Source organism: Nicotiana sylvestris, chromosome 7 (genome assembly GCF_000393655.2).
Source record: "Nicotiana sylvestris chromosome 7, ASM39365v2, whole genome shotgun sequence".
In the NCBI taxonomy this organism is placed as follows: Eukaryota; Viridiplantae; Streptophyta; class Magnoliopsida; order Solanales; family Solanaceae; genus Nicotiana; species Nicotiana sylvestris.
In genome coordinates this window covers 91,885,159-91,905,327 of record NC_091063.1, presented here as the reverse complement: position 1 = coordinate 91,905,327, position 20,169 = coordinate 91,885,159, and positions in this window count along the sequence as shown.

Here is a 20,169-nt window from a genome sequence, read left to right as displayed (position 1 = left end):
TCATTTCTAACATGCTTTTGCTCTGACCGCATGCATCATCCCAACTTATTTTTGCTCTGACAAATATATATATATATATATATATATATATATATATATATATATATATATATATATATATATATATATATATATATATATATATATATATATATATATTTTATAATTACGGTCGAATCCTATAGAGATTGCCTACGTATCGTGACCCCGCACGAATCAGACCAAGCGTAGTTCGTGCCATAAGACCAAATTTTTTTTTATTACTCAAAATAATGCTATTACAAGCCATCACAAAAAAAATACAGACTTCATATATATATATATATATATATATATTTTTTTTTTGAGAATGTTTGAAAAAAAATATATGGGTAGACAACAGACTCGAAAAACAAACAAGTGCAAGATTGAACTAGGGATACATTAAAGCTTTGAATTTTGGTGCCCGCGAGGCATCATTCGGCCTTTCCGCGGGCTTGGGGGCCAGGCTTCTTTGCAAGCTTTTTAGTTCCTCCATGATCTGATGGACATAACCCATGACTGAGGCAAAAAGGATATCACGAGGCATCTCTTCACATGTTAGGCACTTCGTGGTGATATAGCGCCCTATATCATTGATCCTACCCCTGATTCTATCCCTCTCTATGCACAGTTGTTCTATCCGTTGATTCTTTAGTCCCAATATTCGAGTATTGTCAATGAGCTACTCTTGGAACCTCTCCATTTGTTCTTCCATCCGGGCTATCGACTCATAGCAGCGTTCTCTATCTGTTTCTAGCATCCCGGGCTTGTTTGAGGACCCGATTATTGAGAATGGAGTTTATCTCTCTCAATGTCGCAACACTCATTTCGTAGTCCCTTTTTACTTGCCATAGGTGCTCTCTCCGTGATGTTGTAACTGTGGCCCACCTGACCCGCATTCTTGTTATACAAGCCTGGGATCTCTCCAAGTCTTCTCGGCTTTGGCTGACTTGATTTCTCAATTCCGCTATCAACCTTTCATCAGAGCGACGTTTCTGTCGGTCGCTATCACTCTTACCGACTTGGCGAATTCGGGCTTTCAGTGCCTGGTTTTCTTTGGCTAATTTGTTCTTCTCACCCTGCTCTGAGGCTACTTGAACGTTGTTTTCAAACATAAGCCTTTCAATTTGTCGCTTCAGCTTCCCGATTTCAACCCGGTAGCCTTCCTCTCTCACTAACCAGCCCCACTGTTCCTGCGAATCATCCGTAAATTGTTGGACGTGAGCTCTTTTAGCAGGCCTCTGACGAATCTGGAACCTTTTCCCGAACCAAACATCGTATTTTGGGTCTACCTCACCCTTAGCCAGCTCTCGAACCATAGTCTTGGGTTCAAGGAATCTACATTCGTGCCACAACTTTCTAATTTTTCCTTCGGGGAACACGACTCCTGGACTCAACTCAATGGCGTGCTTGCTTAGATCCTCATCAGTGGGAATTACCTGAAATCTTCCTAGTTGGCGCAGTACCCGATGAGGAGCATATGGCTGGATGCTACGAAGTCCCATCAAAAGAACATGACATTCCTCGGCCGCCATGTATATTACCTCAGTATCATTCAACCACCCAAATGCCCATTCAACTTGGTCGGCTGTTGTTGACCTCAATTGTGCAAGCCATGCTTCGACGCCTTCGGGAAATATGACGCCTGTCATTCGTTTCTCAAAGCCGCTAATGCAGTTTCTCTCAGTCAACCCGTGGTTCATGTATCCCACTCGGTGATGGAGGTGTTCTTGCATCCACAGCTGGAGTAACAGATTGCATCCCTGAAAGAACTTGCCTCCTTCTCGGCATATAGTTAAAGCTCGGTAGATTTCGGACAAAATCAAAGGAACCACAGTACTGTCGGTTCTTTTGATTGCAACATCGGCCATCCCTACAAGGCCTATCTCTATTTTTTTATCTTTGCGGGGACAGACCACAACTCCCAGAAATGCTGTGATAAATGCCAAAGTACGTCTTGCTTCCCACTTGATTCTGTTCCCAGTGTGAATTAATCCGAGGTTTGGTTCTTCCAAACCCTGAGGAATTCCGTACCGTTGATACAAGAATTGGAGAGTACAACATCCCTTCGACAAATCATCATTCTGCACCTTCCGACTAATGCTTAGCAAATCCAAGAACGCGTGCGGAGATACTGGTCTTGGTGAAAGTAAATACTGCCCTCTTAGTTTCCCATTCAACCCCGCATATCCGGCGACTTCCTCTAGTGTAGGTGAAAGTTCAAAGTCAGCAAAACGGAACACGTTGCGGGTTGGGTCCCAGAACGGTATTAGAGCCTCGATGATATCTGTCCTTGGCTTGATATTCAACAGATCGACAAAACCTCCCAAAACTCTTTCCACTATCTTTATACTATCCTTTCCCATATCATTCCACCACATGTGGAGTTGCAAAGGGACCTCGCTACACACTGAGAATGGTTCATTTTGACTTGTGCTCATCCTGCACATTTATTATAGTGATTAAAGAAGGAAAAACTTTTATTTGACTTAAAAACTATCTATATTCTAAAGAAATATTTTTTGGATTTTAAATTTTTTATTTTTTTTTGAAAAAACTTTTAAGGAGAAAGGAAATATTTTTGAACTATTATTCTGAATTTATGAAAGAAATACTACAGAAAAAAATATTTTTGAATTTTCTTTTGAATATCTTTTAAACAAATAATTGGGATTTTGAGATTAAAAGGAAATATTATTTTTTTTTTAAAAAAACAAAATTGAGGTCTAAAAGAAAATCTTTCTAAAGAAGTGAGTAATATTAAATATTTTTGGATTTTTTTTTTGAATACGGTGAGCCGAAACCAAAGAGGTTTGCCTCTGATCTCACATCTGGTGAGAATCAGACCCGCGTAGTTCAGGATATAAACTAACTAATTTTTTAAAACAAACAAATTTTTCCTTTTTCTTTTATAGCAAAAAAAACTATTTTCATTTTTCATTTTTTTTTTTGAAAATAAAGCAAATTAAAATAAAAGACTTATTCCTACACACTTTCTGCTTTCTAGGCAAACAAACAATTCTAAAAGTAAAAATATATATGTTTTTTTTCAAAATTTCAGCAGCATTTCGACAGTACTTGGACACTGATTTTTCTAAATTAATCATCTAACTCTCCACTTGCTATTTTTATTTTATTTTATTTTAAATTATTATTATTTTACACTCCCAAGACTCAGAAGCTGGTCAACATGCAAGACCGAGCAAATAAATGCACATAAAACAAATAAGATGCATCAGGATGGTCTTTATTTCAGGTTGCTAGCCCTAGACGGACTCAACCCCTGTGTTGAGTCCCCTAAGTCAAAATGCACATGATGCAAATAAGCGTTCCTATTAGGGATCCGGCATGAAGCTGAGTTATTCTAGGTTCAGAACTTGGGTGTTTGTTCTAGACCTGGCTTACCCGAGCGGACAGCTCGAGCCGAGGGGGAGGCAGCGTACCGGGAATACAGAAGTTTCACCGGCTTTGCAACTTATCCAACCTCGTTCTAAATTGGGAATTTAGACACTATACAGAAAAGAAGTCACACGAAGTGCACCCTTCTTCATGATTTAGAAGACTCAGAGAGGAGATGGGTTTCGGCACAGCTTATATACAGTTCACATAAGATCAAAGCGGTAAAAGCAGTTAATTAGCACATTAAGCACAGATCATGTAACAAAATCAAACGAAGCCAAATACAACAATTATTCCAAGCTCGAATTCTGAACCCTGAACCAGAGATTCTGGGTTCGTGTCCCCAGCAGAGTCGCCAGAGCTGTCACACCTCCTTTTTCCGACCCCGCGAAAGGCGTAGGAGTTTTTTCCCAATTAAAGGACAATCGAAACGGGATTTATTTATTTATTTCAGAGTCGCCACTTGGGAGATTTAGGGTGTCCCAAGTCACCAATTTTAATCCCGAATCGAGGAAAAGAATGACTCCATATTACAGTCTGCGTACCAGAAATCCGGATAAGGAATTCTGTTAACCCGGGAGAAGGTGTTAGGCATTCCCGAGTTCCGTGGTTCTAGCACGGTCGCTCAATTGTCATATTTGGCTTATTTATCTGATTTTAATACAATTATGAACCGATGTGCCAATTTTAACTCTTTACCACTTTATTATTATTATTATTTTTTTAAAAAAAATTGTGAACATCGTTTAAAACATGTCTTTGGATTACGTCACATGAAATGCACCCGCAATCCAGAACACATTTTTATTCAATGTTTTAGGATTTAGATTTGGGTCGCATGAAATGCGCATCCGAGTTTAAGAAGGTAAAATTAATTAAATCGCGCCTAAAGAGTCTAGCGCGTCATTATCTTTGGGGAAGGAAGTGAAATTCACTAAACAGATCCATCCCAAATTCTAAGTAATTTTTTTTAAAATAATTAAATAAATAAATGAGATTGGAGAATCCTGTAAATTTTTGTATTATTTACATCTATTTATTTTTAGCGAAATCCTTCCTTATTTTAAGAATATCCTTTAATGACTACCTTTTTATTATTACTAAGTTTGTCTATAAATATAAAATCAATATCTACATTCTTGAAAATAACATATTAAATAGAAGAGAAAAACAAATATTAACAGAAAGTAATAAAAATTATAATCATAAATACAACATAGAATAAAATAAAAAAAATAAAAATAAAAACTAATTATCCCATAGTTGGATTAAAATTCAAATTGTTAGTAAGACTTAAGCTTATTGAAACTAATTATTTACAAATACTGAAAATTGAAAGAAAAAATAAACTTGATTACTAAACCATATTTCTAAAAAATTTAAACAATTTAACCTTAACTAACTTTGTTTTAATTCACATCATGTCCTAATACTTGATTCGCAAACTAATTCATGTTTTAACTGAAATTAACTACATGATTCCGATTAACTTATCGTTGACGAAAAACCTTATGAATAAGGAACTTAGTCAATTTTTGCCAAACTGATTCAATAACGCCATTTTTTACGTTATTTCTTCTATTTTTTATTATTAAACAGTTTTAATTAATAATCAGGCTTAAATATATTTCCTAATAATCTGGTTAAGGCGTTATTTAATATGTCGCTATAATATGCCTAGTTATGCCAAATGACAGTGATTTACAGAATAATAATACATGAATAACCTAAATACAATACAAAAAAATTAAACTAAATTAAAAATTTAACACTTCATTCTTCATTTCAGCTTACAAAATGCCAAAATTACAGTTGTGTACCTGATATTGTCAATATAAGAAGAAGAAAGTCAGCAACGTAATACGTAACACAACAACAACAACAATAACCAGCAATAACCAGTCAACGAAAATCCCAGTGACAGATTTGAAAAATTCAAAATAAAATCCAGGAATGCCGAAAATAACGGACAGAAACCAAGGGAAATTTTCAGATTTTTGAAAGGCTAGTTAATTTTCAACCCTTAATTTCTACACCTGTATACTAGAATATTTATCAAGTGTGTACTACTTTCTCTTCTAATTTTCAACTTTTTTTTTTATTTTTCTTTGTATGTTTTTTCTTTTCTTGAGAGTTTCAATGTTTTTTCGGAATAAATGTTCAGCTTTTTTTTTTTCTAATCTCTCTTTTTTTCTCTGTCTGTCATGTCTACCTGATTTCAAGACTTCTACTTATATCCCATCCCATAAATCTTTTTAATCAATTAAAATCAACCCATTTTCTCTACCAAACTCATTATCTTCCCACTCATCCCCATTACATTAAATAAACATATCACACCACCCCATTACATTTTGTCCCCCATGCCTAACATAAAATAATGCAAGATTCCCCCACTAAATTTTGTCTTGTCCCCCCTTTATATTAAATAACCATATCACAACCCACCCATTTCATTTTGTCCCCCATGCTTCAAATAAACAATTACAAAATGTACAATTCCTAAACTACCCCTCCGACCCTATTGCAAATTACTATTTTACCCCCGAAAGTACTATAAATTACCAAACTACCCATCAGCTATAACACATCAATTAATCAAACTTAACCAAAATATAGACAATATGATTAATTTCTAACAATGTTCAAACAACAAATTTCATGAACATGAATTCTTCAACATTTCAACAACAAATCACATGAATATGATTTCTTCAACATTTCAACAACAAATCACATGAACACAAATTGAACAACAAAGAACACTAAAATTTGATTGAACAATATTTTAGCAACAAACAATCCTATTTTCGGATTCAACAACAACAACAAACAAGTATATTTAGATTTCTAAATTCAATCATATTGAACTTAAAATCCACTCTAACAACATTACAACAAACAATTCTTATATTAAACTTTAAACAAGATTATGAGACCAATTCAAGAAATAATCACAAATGATAAACAAGAAATCAAACTATACACATTTCGGATTCAAAATCAAACAAACATAATATGAACATGAATTAAATCTAAAAATAAAAACGACGGATTCAAATGACTAAAACCAACATACTTCCCTTATTACAACTAAATTCTTTTAGGCAAATGACAAAACAAAAACTAAGAAGAAACAATTATGAATTTAAACTTGAACTTAACAATATTAACAATTTCCGGAAAATACATCAAATACATGAAACAAATTGAAGAAACAATTAATTAAATTTCAATTTGAATCTAACAAATATTAAACTAACAAATATTCACTTAAACAATAATACAAACATGAAATAAACATGAAAACAACTAATTAATCTTTCATTTGAAATCTGAAAATTAAATTATCAAAACACATGAAGCAAACTAAAAATTAATTCAAACGATAAACATGAACAAAACAAGGATCGAACATTTATCGATTTTTATTTCGAGAAATATAAAACGAAATATGGACAAAATAAAACTCAAAACCAACTAACCGGAGATGAATCAACGATAAACTCCCCTTCCTCTTGAACTCAAAACAACACACCACAGACTCAAACGAAAATCAAACGAATCCTTGATGAAAAGGAAGGAGATGACGCACCATTAGAAGAAGAGAAGCAGTAGCGATATGGCTGAAGAAGAAGCAGCGTGAAGCAGCAGCACCGGCAGCAGCACGACGGAGGAAGTAGCTGCGACAGCCGCGGCGACGAAGAGAAGACGCAGTCGCGACAGCAGCCATGGCAACGAGCGGAGCTGCAGCGGTGACACGGCATCGGCTACGTAGTTGTCCAGGAACTGAAGCCCGGCCATGGCAATCACTGAAGCAGCAGTTGTGTCGAGAAAAGGATGCAGCAACAGTAAAGCAAACGATGCGACATGACGAGGAAGATGAAGTCGCGTTGGTGGTTTTTGAGGTCGTTCATGGTTTCTGAGGTTGTTCATGGGAGGGCAGCTTGGAGACGACGTGTATGTGTGTGTGCAGTGAGGAGGATGGAAGGGAATCCATTGATGCTAGGGAGAAACTTAGAGAAGAAGAAGCCAAAGTGGGGGGGGATGACTTAGGTCTTTTTAGGGTTTTTTTTCTTTTTTTTTTTATTTTGTTTGTAAAATAACAGGGGTGTTGGATTATGGACTAGGTCGACCCAGTTCGAAATGGACTGGGTCGTAGGGAAGGTTGAGCCATTTTTTGGGCCTATGGCTTGAAATTGAAGAAGAGGCCCAATTCCGATTTTTTTGTATTTTTGTTTTCTTTTTCTTCTTTTATTTATCTAAAACTAAATTATAAAAATACTTAAATTATTATTAAGAACTAAATTAAGTTATAAAAGCTCAAATTAACTCCCAATAACAATTAACGCACAATTAAGTAATAATTAAGCATAAAATTGTATATTTGGACATTAAATGCTAAAAATGCAAACGATGCCTATTTTTGTAATTTTAATTTTTGTAAAACAAATTTAATTACTAACAATTGTAGAATTAAATCCTACATGCAAAATGCGACATATTTTTGTATTTTTATTAATTTAGCAAATAAACAACGCACAGACAAATACAAATAATTATTCAAAATATCACAAAATTGCACACCAAAGAAAAATCATTTTATTTTTGAATTTTTGGGAGTAATTCTCATATTGGGCAAAAATCACGTGCTTACACTCGTGAACAGTACAACAGTTAGAGGATGTTGGGTGAACGGGTCAAAGGTATTCTCTGTGATGAGATCAACAAGGAAGTGTTTAACAAGTGACAAACGAGGTCTTCCAAGCAGAAATCAAAGTTGTCATGGCAAGTGGAGGAGCAATAGACCTCAAGGCCAATGCCAGTGGGTTAAGTCAGGAAAGAACAGCATGCACATTGAGTGGACGGTAATAGACGTGCTTTGGGATTCATGTGAAATACAAAGGTTTGGTACATAGCAATTTAGGAACAATGCAACAAGATGGAGGGTGATAGGTGAACGAATCAAAGGTATTTTTGGTGAAACACAAAGGTTGGTAAATGTCAGTTCATGAGTAATGCAACAGATAAAGGGAATTGTGTCTGAATGGAGAAGGGGTATTTTCTGTGATAAAGATGACAGAGAAAGTGGGTAGTACATAAGCAAGCAAGGTCCTCAAGTGGAAATCAGTTACCATGGGAAATGAAGGAGCAATCGCCCTCAAAGTCAAGGCCACAAACCAACCACCACATTTTAAACTGACAAAATTTTTCTTTGATTGAAACAGGGGCAGAAAAGTTCGTTTGTTTTGGAGAAACCCTCCGTGGAGAAAGCCAGTCACCAAACAGGTTTGATTTTTGATTTTCAGGACCCTCCTGGAAAATGGGACCTAGTTTAAAGTTCAGAAATAGCATAATCTAGCATAAATGTATCCCAAAAATATAAGTTAGCTTAGAAGTCGGCATGTTCAAGAAAGGATTCAATTACGAGTTTTCAGGACCCTCATGAATAATGGGACTTAGCTTTAAGATTTTAATTAGATAACAACATTTAGCGTAAAATCTGTTGTAGGGTAGTATAATTCAGACATGAAAGTTGTCACCCTTAAGATAAAATTCGACCTTTGATTTTCAGGACCCTCTTGGATAATGGGTAGTAGTTTAAAGATCCTCTTAGATAGCAAGATTTAGCATAAGTCATACCCGTAGAAGATATAACTTAGATTTTAATCCAACGTTTAGTTAAGAGTTGTCAGGACCCCCCTGAATAATGGGACCTAGCTTTCAAATCCTTAGTAAATACTTGGTAATATGGTTTAGTTTTACTATCACATCTTCCCCAGCCACCAAACTGGGGCAGAAAATTTTCTTTGTTTTGTCTATTTGAAGTCAGGAGCCCGCCTGGAGAGCAGAGAATACTTTCAAGCGCAGTAGTCAGGAGCCCGCCTGGAGAACAAGGGAGTGCAATTTAAGTTTTAGATTTCAAATTCTTTGTTTTGTCTTTGGTAAAGTCAGGAGCCCGCCTGGAGAGCAGGGAATACATTTCAAGTCAGCAGTCAGGAGCCCGCCTGAAGAGCAGGGAATACATTTCAAGTTGAAGTCAGGAGCCCGCCTGGAGAGCAGGGAATACTTTCAAGCGCAGCAGTCAGGAGCCCGCCTGGAGAACAAGGGAGTACAATTTAAATTTTAGCTTTCAAATTCTTTGTTTTGTCTATCTTGAAGTCAGGAGCCCGCCTGGAGAGTAGGGAATACATTTCAAGTTGAAGTCAGGAGCCCGCCTGGAGAGCAGGGAATACTTTCAAGCGCAGCAGTCAGGAGCCCGCCTGGAGAACAAGGGAGTACAATTTAAGTTTAGCTTTCAAATTCTTTGTTTTGTGTATTTTGAAGTCAGGAGCCCGCCTGGAGAGCAGGGAATACATTTCAAGTTTAGCAGTCAGGAGCCCACCTGGAGAGCAGGGAATACATTTCAAGTTTAGCAGTCAGGAGCCCGCCTGGAGAGTAGGGAATACATTTCAAGTTTAGCAGTCAGGAGCCCGCCTGGAGAGCAGGGAATACATTTCAAGTTTAGCAGTCAGGAGCCCGCCTGGAGAGAAGGGAATACATTTCAAGTTCAGCGGTTAGGAGCCCGCTTGGAGAGCAGGGAATACATTTCAAGTTAGCAGTCAGGGGACCCCGCCTGGAGAATAGGGTCAGTTTTTACTTTAGTCAAGCTTAGTTTACAGTTTTCCTAGTCTATTCTTTAGTTTAATTTCATCATTGCATCAATAATACAAGTGGTTTACAATTTTGCTAACAATTCACAAATCTTCCTAGTGCAAATTGGGGCAGAAAAATTTCTTTGTTTTGTCTATTTTGTTGTAATCAGGCGCCCACCTGGAGAACAAGGGGAACAACTCAAGTTGCTAGGGAAAGCAGTTTCGAAGGAAGACAGTTCGAGTTTCAGGGAAGATGGTTCAAAGTGCAAGGGAAAACAGTGTCAAGTAACAAGAGAAGACGGTTCAAGTTCAGCAATCAGGCGCCCACCTGAAAAAAGGGAATTCAATTCAGAATGCAATTCAGAAGTTGATGAAGGATGTGAGCTGCTCAAGACATGGCCGAGGTCACAAGCACTACATGTCCGGTCCTGACCCAAAAGCTGTAGAAGAACGAGCTAGCACCTGCAGCTAACAAGTATCAAGGTTCAAATCTAAAGTCTGCGTGAAGAACCATTCAAGACTCAAGATCAAGCTTCAGAAGACTTATAGTTAGGAATCTTGTAACTCGTAGTCGATAGGCTTAGCTAGTCTTTTTCATCTTTTGATTTTGATGTAATAACAGGGACCGCAGACCGGAACCTCGACGGAACGACACCTCGACCGGATCTCCACCTCGGCATACTCCGTCATCTCACTCATCTCTGAACTACACGTGGCCTGATTCCTTTATAGCCAAGGATATGTAGGCAGCTCAAATGCCAGAGCTCGGTTACATCCCCCTTTTCTCTTAGTTTTAGTCTCTCCAAATAAGGGTCGGGTCAAAAACCTGTCTAGTCAGTCTTTGTCTGAAAACTCTGTACGTTTCCAGTCAAAGAGGGGCAACTATAGACATGCGATTTTTTACCCTCCCCAAGATTTTTTATATATTAGCGTAAAATATTTAATTTAGGCATAATATAGATATTTTAAGTAATTTTAGCTCTTTTTACTTTATTTATTACAAGAAAACAAAAATCACAAAAATTAGGTTCATTAATGTTTTGTAGTCATTTTTAATCTAAAATATATATATGTTTTGTAGTCATTTTTAATCTTAAAAAAATATATATATAACAATAGTATCGTATTTTTATTTTAATATGATATTTGAAAATACCAAAAATAGATTTGTTTTAATGATTAGTTTTATTTTAATAATTATTTGAATAGTAGGAATAATTAACAAATGGGCCCGTATTTTTAATCTCATTCACAACGAAAGAATAGAACTTGGGCTCGAGTAACCCATCGTTAGGCCTAATTTTGGACCTAGCCCATAATTTTTAAACCCATAATTCCTAGGCTCATACTCCTTAACCTAAAACCCTACAACCTAGACTCTACACTATAAAAGAATGCTTAACACTAAAGAATTGGGGGGATTGAAAAAAAGCTGCACATGAAGAAGAACAAAAGCAGCTGAAAAGTTGCGCAGCAAAACGACGCCCACCCCCCAGACTCCATCTTCTCCAACGACCCCCCCCCTTCCACAAGCCATCATCCTCTTCAGAAAAGGAAACCAGAATAAAAATCTACACTAGAGAACGACCCCTCGAAACCCCCCCTGCGCGGCGTTGTTCTGTCCAAACGACCAGCCTACACCTTGAGCAGCCATACACGACCCATGCACGCCGGAAAAAACACCAACGACCTCGTCTCTGCCTGAAACTCGCCGGAAAAACGAGATCCACCATCTCGTCGGATTAACGAGTTCCAGACGTGCCGCTGCTAGCCTCTAACCCGCCGCAAAACTCCAGTAACCGGCGATCATTTGTGACGCTACAGTTATCGCCATTTTCATTCTCTCCCAGCTCGCTGCATAAGTTCGCAACTTTGAGTCTCTCAAGGAGCTCATTTGTTAAACATGTCCGAAGCTCCGTTCATTGTTGCTTGTTTCGTTCTGGTCATAGTTCCGTCGAGGTCGTCGAAAAATGTTCCGGTCAGTTGGTTTCTTTCTCTGCTATTTGGCTTTCATTTTTTCATGGATTCAGAAGCTGGATCTAGCTTCATTTTGATTGTTGTTGTTCATCAAGATAAATGTTTCTCTATTGAAAATTTCGATCCTTATAACTTTGACTCATTGAAAATTACTTGGAGTACAATGGTCACTCTTATCTTTTAATGGTTGTTAAGTTGTGTACGTATTTGTCCCTATGAAGTTTCATGTCATTCCAACAAATTGATAATAGAGGTATATAATGTGCTTTCTATAAAAATGATTCAGTTTAAATTAGTGGGTTCTTTTTCTGCTGGATTATCTTTTTGTTATTCAAATATCCTTAAGTTGCATGCTTTGATCAAATTACGGTTAATGGACAGGTCGATTTTATATTGTGATTTTAAACAACAGATTTCTAGCTTTTTCTTTTAGTCGATGGTGCAATGGTTGTTGATACATAGTTGACGTTGACTAATCATGCTCAATAACAATGTTATATGATGGCTACTCGTAAAACTGGTCCTTACAACAAATTTCAGAGTAGATCGGAAAATAATTAAATGCGCTAGTTGCTTTAGGCGTTAATTAAATAATTATCATGGCTACGGGTATGGTTCCCATAACGTAGTGGTGATTTGTAAATACTAAATTCGGGTGTGCATTTCATGTGACCCGATCCAAATCTCAACGATGTTAAAATATGTCAAGACCACGGGCGCCTTTATGTGACGTGGTTCGAGATGTGTTTTAATAACGTTGCAATTTTCTCTAAAAAATGAAATAAAGCGGTTAAAAGTTAAAATGCACATAGGTTCATAATTGTTTAAAATCAGATAATTAAGCCAAATATAGCAGTTGAGCGACCGTGCTAGAACCACGGAACTCGGGAATGCCTAACACCTTCTCCCGGGTTAACAGAATTCCTTACCCGGATTTCTGGTTCGCGGACTGTTAAACAGAGTCAACCCTTTCCTCGACTCGGGATTTGAACCGGTGACTTGGGACACCATAAATCTCCCAAGTGGCGACTCTGAATCTTTTAAAATAAATCCTGTTTCGATTGTCCTTTAATTGGAAAAACTCCTTTTTATACATCCTTTTCCGGGGGTGTAAGATAAAAAGGAGGTGCGACACTCAACATTGTCTGTTATAGAACCACCTACATTCATTTAAAGATGTAGCCCCCCTCCTCCCCCCACAAAAAGGACGTTAGTATTGTCGAATAGTACTAGTATGTAAAGCTAAAACACCATCTTAATAGCATGAATAATGAAACAAAGGGGAACATTCATGATGTACAATAAGAGATTCAAACGATACTAAAAACATCAAATAGGAATACATAAGTTCTCAAGTCAATTTCCATTTTATTAGATTGATAATCTTTAGTGCCATGTATCACAATCCATAATACCACCGTATTCTTATATGGAGTCCAATCTTGACCCGATCGGCTAGGTTATCTCATTTGAGACATCAACCATATCCATAATTTCAATCATCAATTCCAGCACAATTATCACCATGTGTGCGACATGACATCCGATCACTGCCCGATCGGCTAGGCCATCTCACTTGAGACATCTTCCTTTCAATCGATCACCTCACTTCACATTTTTCCCATATTTCAATACATTGGCACGGGTGGCCTCATTTATAAGTCGTTTTTGGCCCTTGGCGATATTTTACAATTCAAGTTTCCTTTTTTTACACATTCAGTAATACTATCATCAGCAACAATAAGGCCTATCATGTAAAGCATTTGTACACATAAGGGGAAGACTTGGAAAACCATAAGCACATAGAGGTCTTTCATACAAATTGGCATAACAATCTTTATTTGATTTTTGACATAAAGCCTTAACCTTTCTCAACACATATTTCATATTTTTAAACACATCCTCAAATAACATGATGACATGATAAACATTTAGAGCAACTAATGAATAGAATATTTCAACACAACACATTAGGGTAATCAATTCTAGTACGATTAATTTAGAGACTTACACCAATTACACGGACACTAGGGTTCGATTTAAGAAGAAGAGGGCTTAGCCATACATACCTGAATTCAGCCTTTTAGTGTTATTAAAACCCCTCACTACTCTTACAACTTCAATCTACATCAACATAATTCAGTTGGACCAATATTAGTAAAAATTTCCAAGTTTTTGATCATTTTGGCATTTTATCAAACACCTAAAGTGTATAGCATTTTACTACCTCTAGTAATGGTGTTCCTTCATCCAACAATCCTTCCTTCCCACCAACAATATATAATACAACATCCTCTGACTACTAATTGCCTTCTTTAGCACCATTATAATCAACAATGAGGTCACATCCATAAAATTTCATTAATTAACTCATTACAAAATCTCTACAACACCCAATAATCTATTTTAAGTATTTATGGCTTCCAATCACCATCTCATAAGTGATAGTACTTATTTCTTGCTCATATATTCACTAACAATCCATACATGTAGGTTTAAGGGTAGAAGATTACCCCTTGTAGATCAAATCTTGAAAGTCAAATTTTGGGGTGTTCTTGAGATTTTGAAGAAATCCTATGGAATCCAATCGAAACCTTGTTGTAACTAGTGATTGAGAAGTGAAATCATCATAAAAACTCACCTTTAGTGTGTATTGGAAGCCTTGGCCGGATGGGTGATGGAGAGAGAAGCCCTCGTCTTGAAATTCTTTTATTTTTCTCTCTCCCCGCTCTGGTATTAATAGGCCTAGGTACAGTATTTTTCAACTGGTGATATCCATGTGCTACAAGGCTTTAGCTCACCGGTTTGCTAAAATCAGGTACAATATTTTTCAACTGGTGCTATCGCTGTGCTATAAGACTTTAGCTCACTGCTTTGCTAAACTTCTCAGCTTCCCTCATGTGCTATGAGGAGATAGCTCACTGTATTTTCTTTAGTTTTATTGCTTTGGAATTAACATCCAAGTGTTTCCGGATTATTACAACACTCAAGATTAATAAAATAATTATCCCCAAGTATCCAAATAACTTTATCCACTCTAGTAATTCTCACGTGGTTCGGGTCTAATTTAAAGTATATTCATAAGCTTGAAATTGCTCAAATTAGCAATAGAAATTCACAGGACCTTACACGTTGGCCTACCTCGGCACCACAAACCTCGAGTTCTTGGAAATTTTTTACGGGGCCTTACAGATGTACAATGGATAATTAGCAACACACAGCTTGATTTTATCAAGAAATTCATATTCAAGTCGAGTAATGGAATAAATAGCAGCAAATACCTCTTTTTGGCTCAATGCATCGGCAACTTGGTTGTGTTTTCCCGGCTTGTGCTCCCAAATAAAATCATAGTCTGCCAAGAATTCTTGCCAATGTGCCTGCTTCGGACTTAGCTTTTTCTCTGTCTTGAAAAATGTATTAGCCATATTATTCGTCCTCGCAACGAATTTAGTTCCCGGCAAATACACCCACCAAATCTGCAAGCAATGGATCACAACAACCATTTTTTTTCATGAGCTGAGTATCTTTGCTCTGCTTCATTTAATCTGCTCTCAAATGCCACTGGGTGGCCTTCTTGTACCAATACACCTCCAACAGACTTATCGGAAGCATCAGTATGAACTTTAAAGGGCAGTTTAAAATCAGGAAGCTACAAGATAGGTTCTAAGGCAATAACTTCTTTCAGAATGTCAAACGCACCACTAAATTTTTCAGACCACGCCTACCTACCATTCTTCTTCAACAAATCAGTCAAAGTAACAACTTTCTTTGAATAACCAGCAATGAATTTCCGATAATAATTTGCTAACCCAAGGAAAGATCGCAACTCTTTCACAGAATTAGGTGTCTGCCACTCCATAATGACCTGCACCTTTTTTGGGTCTATCCGCACTTGATTTTGGCTCACCAAGTGTCCAAGAAATTTGATCTCTTATTTAGCAAACTCACACTTCCATTTTTACATAAAGCTGGTACTCCCTCAAAAGAGACAACACCTTAATCAAGTATGACATATGTTTATCCAAGGTCTGACTATAGACGATAATGTCGTCTAAATAGACAACGACAAAGTCATCCAAATATTCATGCAACACATCATGCATCAGGTTGCAAAAAGTAGCAGGGGCATTTGTCAACCCGAACGGTATAACAAGGAATTCATATGAGCCATACCTCGTACCACATGTAGTTTTAGACTCATCACCTTCAGCTATCCGTACCTGCCAACAACCAGACCTTAAGTTAAGCTTTGTTAACCAACAAGCCTTGCTCAATCTGTCCATCAAGTCTTGCACCAACGGAACTAGATATTTATTTTTCACAGTCACTTTATTCAACACCAGATGATCAACACATATCCAAAGCGTCCCATCATGTTTCTTTTGAAATAAAATAGGTGCACCAAATGGAGCTTTTGATGGCTGAATCAGTCCCACATCAAGCAACTCATTCAATTATTTCTGTAATTCAGTCAACTCTTTTGGCGCCATCCGATAAGGAGGTTGAGCAGGAGGCATTGAACCCGACAACAACTCTATCTTGTGATCAATAGCCCTTCGTGGTGGAAAATTCTTAGGAAATTCTGGTGGAATCACATCAACAAAGTCACTCAATATTTGAGCGACACAGCCCGACACTTTAACATTTACATCGAGCTTCACCACAACCATAGCAGCAAGGAAAGTATCATATCCATTTTCAGACCTTTTTCGACCATCAGGCAGAAACTAATGAAGCCCTACGTTGAGTTTCTTCTTTCCCATAAGGATGGATAACTTTCACAAAATCAGGAGTCATTTCATGCATAATCATTACTCCATCCAAGTGAGGCATTGGAACAAAGCGATTTTTCCACATAAAGTCGACTCTAAGGATCACCTCAAAGTCCTCTAGTGGAATCACCATCAACTTAACCTTTCCCTTCCAGTTCCCAACAGACATAGGAACATTATAAGCTATACCCACAATGGCTTGGGCTTTCGCATTCACAATCTTCATGTAAGAGGGACACTTGCTCACATTCAACCCATACTTCTACACCAATTTCGTCAAGACAAAGATGTGAGTAGCTCCAGTATCTACCATTGCTATCACACCCTTCTCTCCAATTTTTATTTCAATGTGCATCAGTAAAGAGTGAGGGTTGGTCTTGTCACTTGTAGCATTAAGTAACGAAATAACATTCAACAGTTGCAAAGGATTCACCAAGGCAGCGACTTCTTTACCTTCTACTTCCCGATTATTTTCTGTAGCAAGCAAAGCATTAACTCGTTCTCGATTTGGGTAGTTTTTTGCAATATGAGGTCCGCCGCAAGTCCAGCAACCATCGCCCTTTTTTGTTGGCATTGCCCTTGTTTCTAGCAAATCCGTTAAAAACAGCCTTGTCCTTTTCTACAATTTCTTTTCGAACTTCTTTCTTCCATTTCCCCTTCTTCTATACCTTTTTCTTAGGTTTCGAAGAAGAATAACTTCATAAATACTTTGATTAGTGTGGTAATCTTCCAAGGAATATGCTACAGCAACGACACTTAGGAGGTCCTTCACGTTCTGCCTCCTAAGTTCATTCTGCGCCCACGCTTGCATTCTAGAAATAAAATTATATAACTTATCATCCTCTGACATGTTCTGGATATCCAGCATTAAGGAAGTCAATTCCTTAATATAGTCACAAACTATTCCAGTTTGTCGTAGACGTTTCAAGCGATCCCTAGCAAACCAAGATGCGTTGCTAGGTAAGAACTGGTCCTTCATTTCTTTTTTGGAGTTTCTCCCATGTATCGATCTAGGGTCTGCCCGCACTTATATCGTCGTCCATGTGAGTTCTCCACTATAATTTTGCATGATCTACATGATCTTAGTAATTGGGGATGTCAACTACACTAGGCTAAAACAGTAGGTTGTGTGGGACAAATGTCTAAGCCTAAGTGCGACAAGTGTAAGGCAAAGGGGCTGTCTCATGTGTTATAAATGGGCAACACCCTTATGCTTGTGGAAAAAAAGAGAAAAACATGTGGGAGCACATTTAAGAGTTAGAAAAGAGTCTTAAGTCTGTTTTCAAGAGTGAAAACGCCTAAGGTCAAGAGTGATCTTTTGTACACGGTTGCACTTTGAGTTTGAGCTTCTTTGTATGCTCGAGTTAAATACAAAGTTGGAAAAAGAGTTTCCTGTATATTATGCCTTGTGTTCTTGTTTATTTATGTTGCCTTTACTTAAATTTCGTAGCCTAAATCAGTTCTAAAACTTACTACGTTGAAGCTCCTTAAAAATATTCTAAGTCCAAAGTTGCTGTAATTTAGACTAAGTATTGTGAGAAGGTTGAAGTCAAGTACTCGGCTTGGCTACCGCACAGGCTGATTTTGGCGGATAGAAATCAGGTCCATGGGTTCTTTTTTTTTTTGGGTAGACGGGTGCGGAAATATTGAAATTGATTTTTCCTGTTCAAGAACAACAAGACGAAGGAAACACAAGATAAGAAAGACCATATATATATATATATGCATTCAGCTTGCTGACATTGTACAAGCACTAACAAACTGTAGTCACTATACTGAATACATTGAGGGGTCGTTTGGTAGGGTGTATAAGACTAATGCTAAATAAGGTATATTGGTGATGGTAATATTAGTTATGCTTTTTATGCTGCCATTAGTTATGCTGACATATTTCTTATCAATTGTTTGGTTTGATGTGTTAAAGTATTGTCCAATCTCTAAAAGAATTATTTATTTACAAAAACACCCTCATAACCAATCTAGTGGGCTTGGCTGCCGCACAGGCTGGTTTGGCCGCCGCACAGGCTGGTTTTGGCAGATAGAAATCAGATCTGTGGGTTCTTTTTTTTTTTTGGTAGACGGGTGCAGAAATATTGAAATTGATTTTTCTTGTTCAATAACAACAAAAGACGAAGGAAACACAAGATAAGAAAGACTATTCATATATATATATATATATATATATATATATATATATATATATATATATATATATATATATATATATAACACTAACAAGCTGTAGTCACTATAATGAATACATTGAGGGGTCGTTTGGTAGGGTGTATAAGGCTAATGCTGAATAAGGTATATTGGTGATGGTAATATTAGTTATGCTGACATTAGTTATGCTGACATATTTCTTATCCATTGTTTGGTTTGATGTATTAAAGTATTGTCCAATTTTTAAAAGAATTATTTATTTACAAAAACACCCTCATAACCAGTCCATCACTTTATCTTTTAAAAAGAAACATATGTTTAGGAATGTTTTTATATGAAAAGAATTTTAAAAAAATTATTTTATTTGTCTACTTATTAATCTAGTGTAGAACTAAATATTTATTTATAAAAAGAAAGTATGCTAAGTATTATTCATTTTCTAGGACTATAATTTTATTTTCCACTTTCTTGGATTATTTTAAACTTGAATTAATATAATAACATAATTTAATCAAGCATAACTTTTGAAGGACAATTTTATCTTTAACTAAGCTAATGCATGCATTAAAACCCATTGCATTGTTAATGCCATGTTTCCTATGCATGAGTTATGCATAGGATAATACCAAATAGGGTGTATAATTAATACTTGCATAACTAATACATATATTCAAAAGGTGTATTAAACAAGTTATTATTAATACACAAAGCTAATGCTTGTATTATTTTATCTAATGCATCCTACCAAACGACTCCCGAGAATATTAATAATATGGACTAAAAAGTATACGCAGAAAAATTAGAGAGCACTAATGTGCCTAATTGAAACATCTAGTGGGATAAACCAAGTAATTGAAGACATCTGGAACTCTATCTTCATGTCTTGATCGCAATAACAACGCATTTGGAAGCCTCTTCAAACTAATTAAACCATGAAAATTTATCTATTGAAATTATAGTATGACGTTTTTAGTGTCCTCGTTCCAATTAGTTGTTACTTTGGAAGACAATGAATATATTATTGAGTTGAAGGTAATTTTTCAAAGTTGAACTTAATAAGCTTTTTCTCAGGTCACAATGTCTAGCAAAAATTAGATATATTGGTTGTATTTTCAATCGAAAAATAATTAAAAAAAATTAATTATAAAAAAGTAATTAACAACTTTGGCTCAATAAGCTAAAAGAATAAATTTCAAACAAAC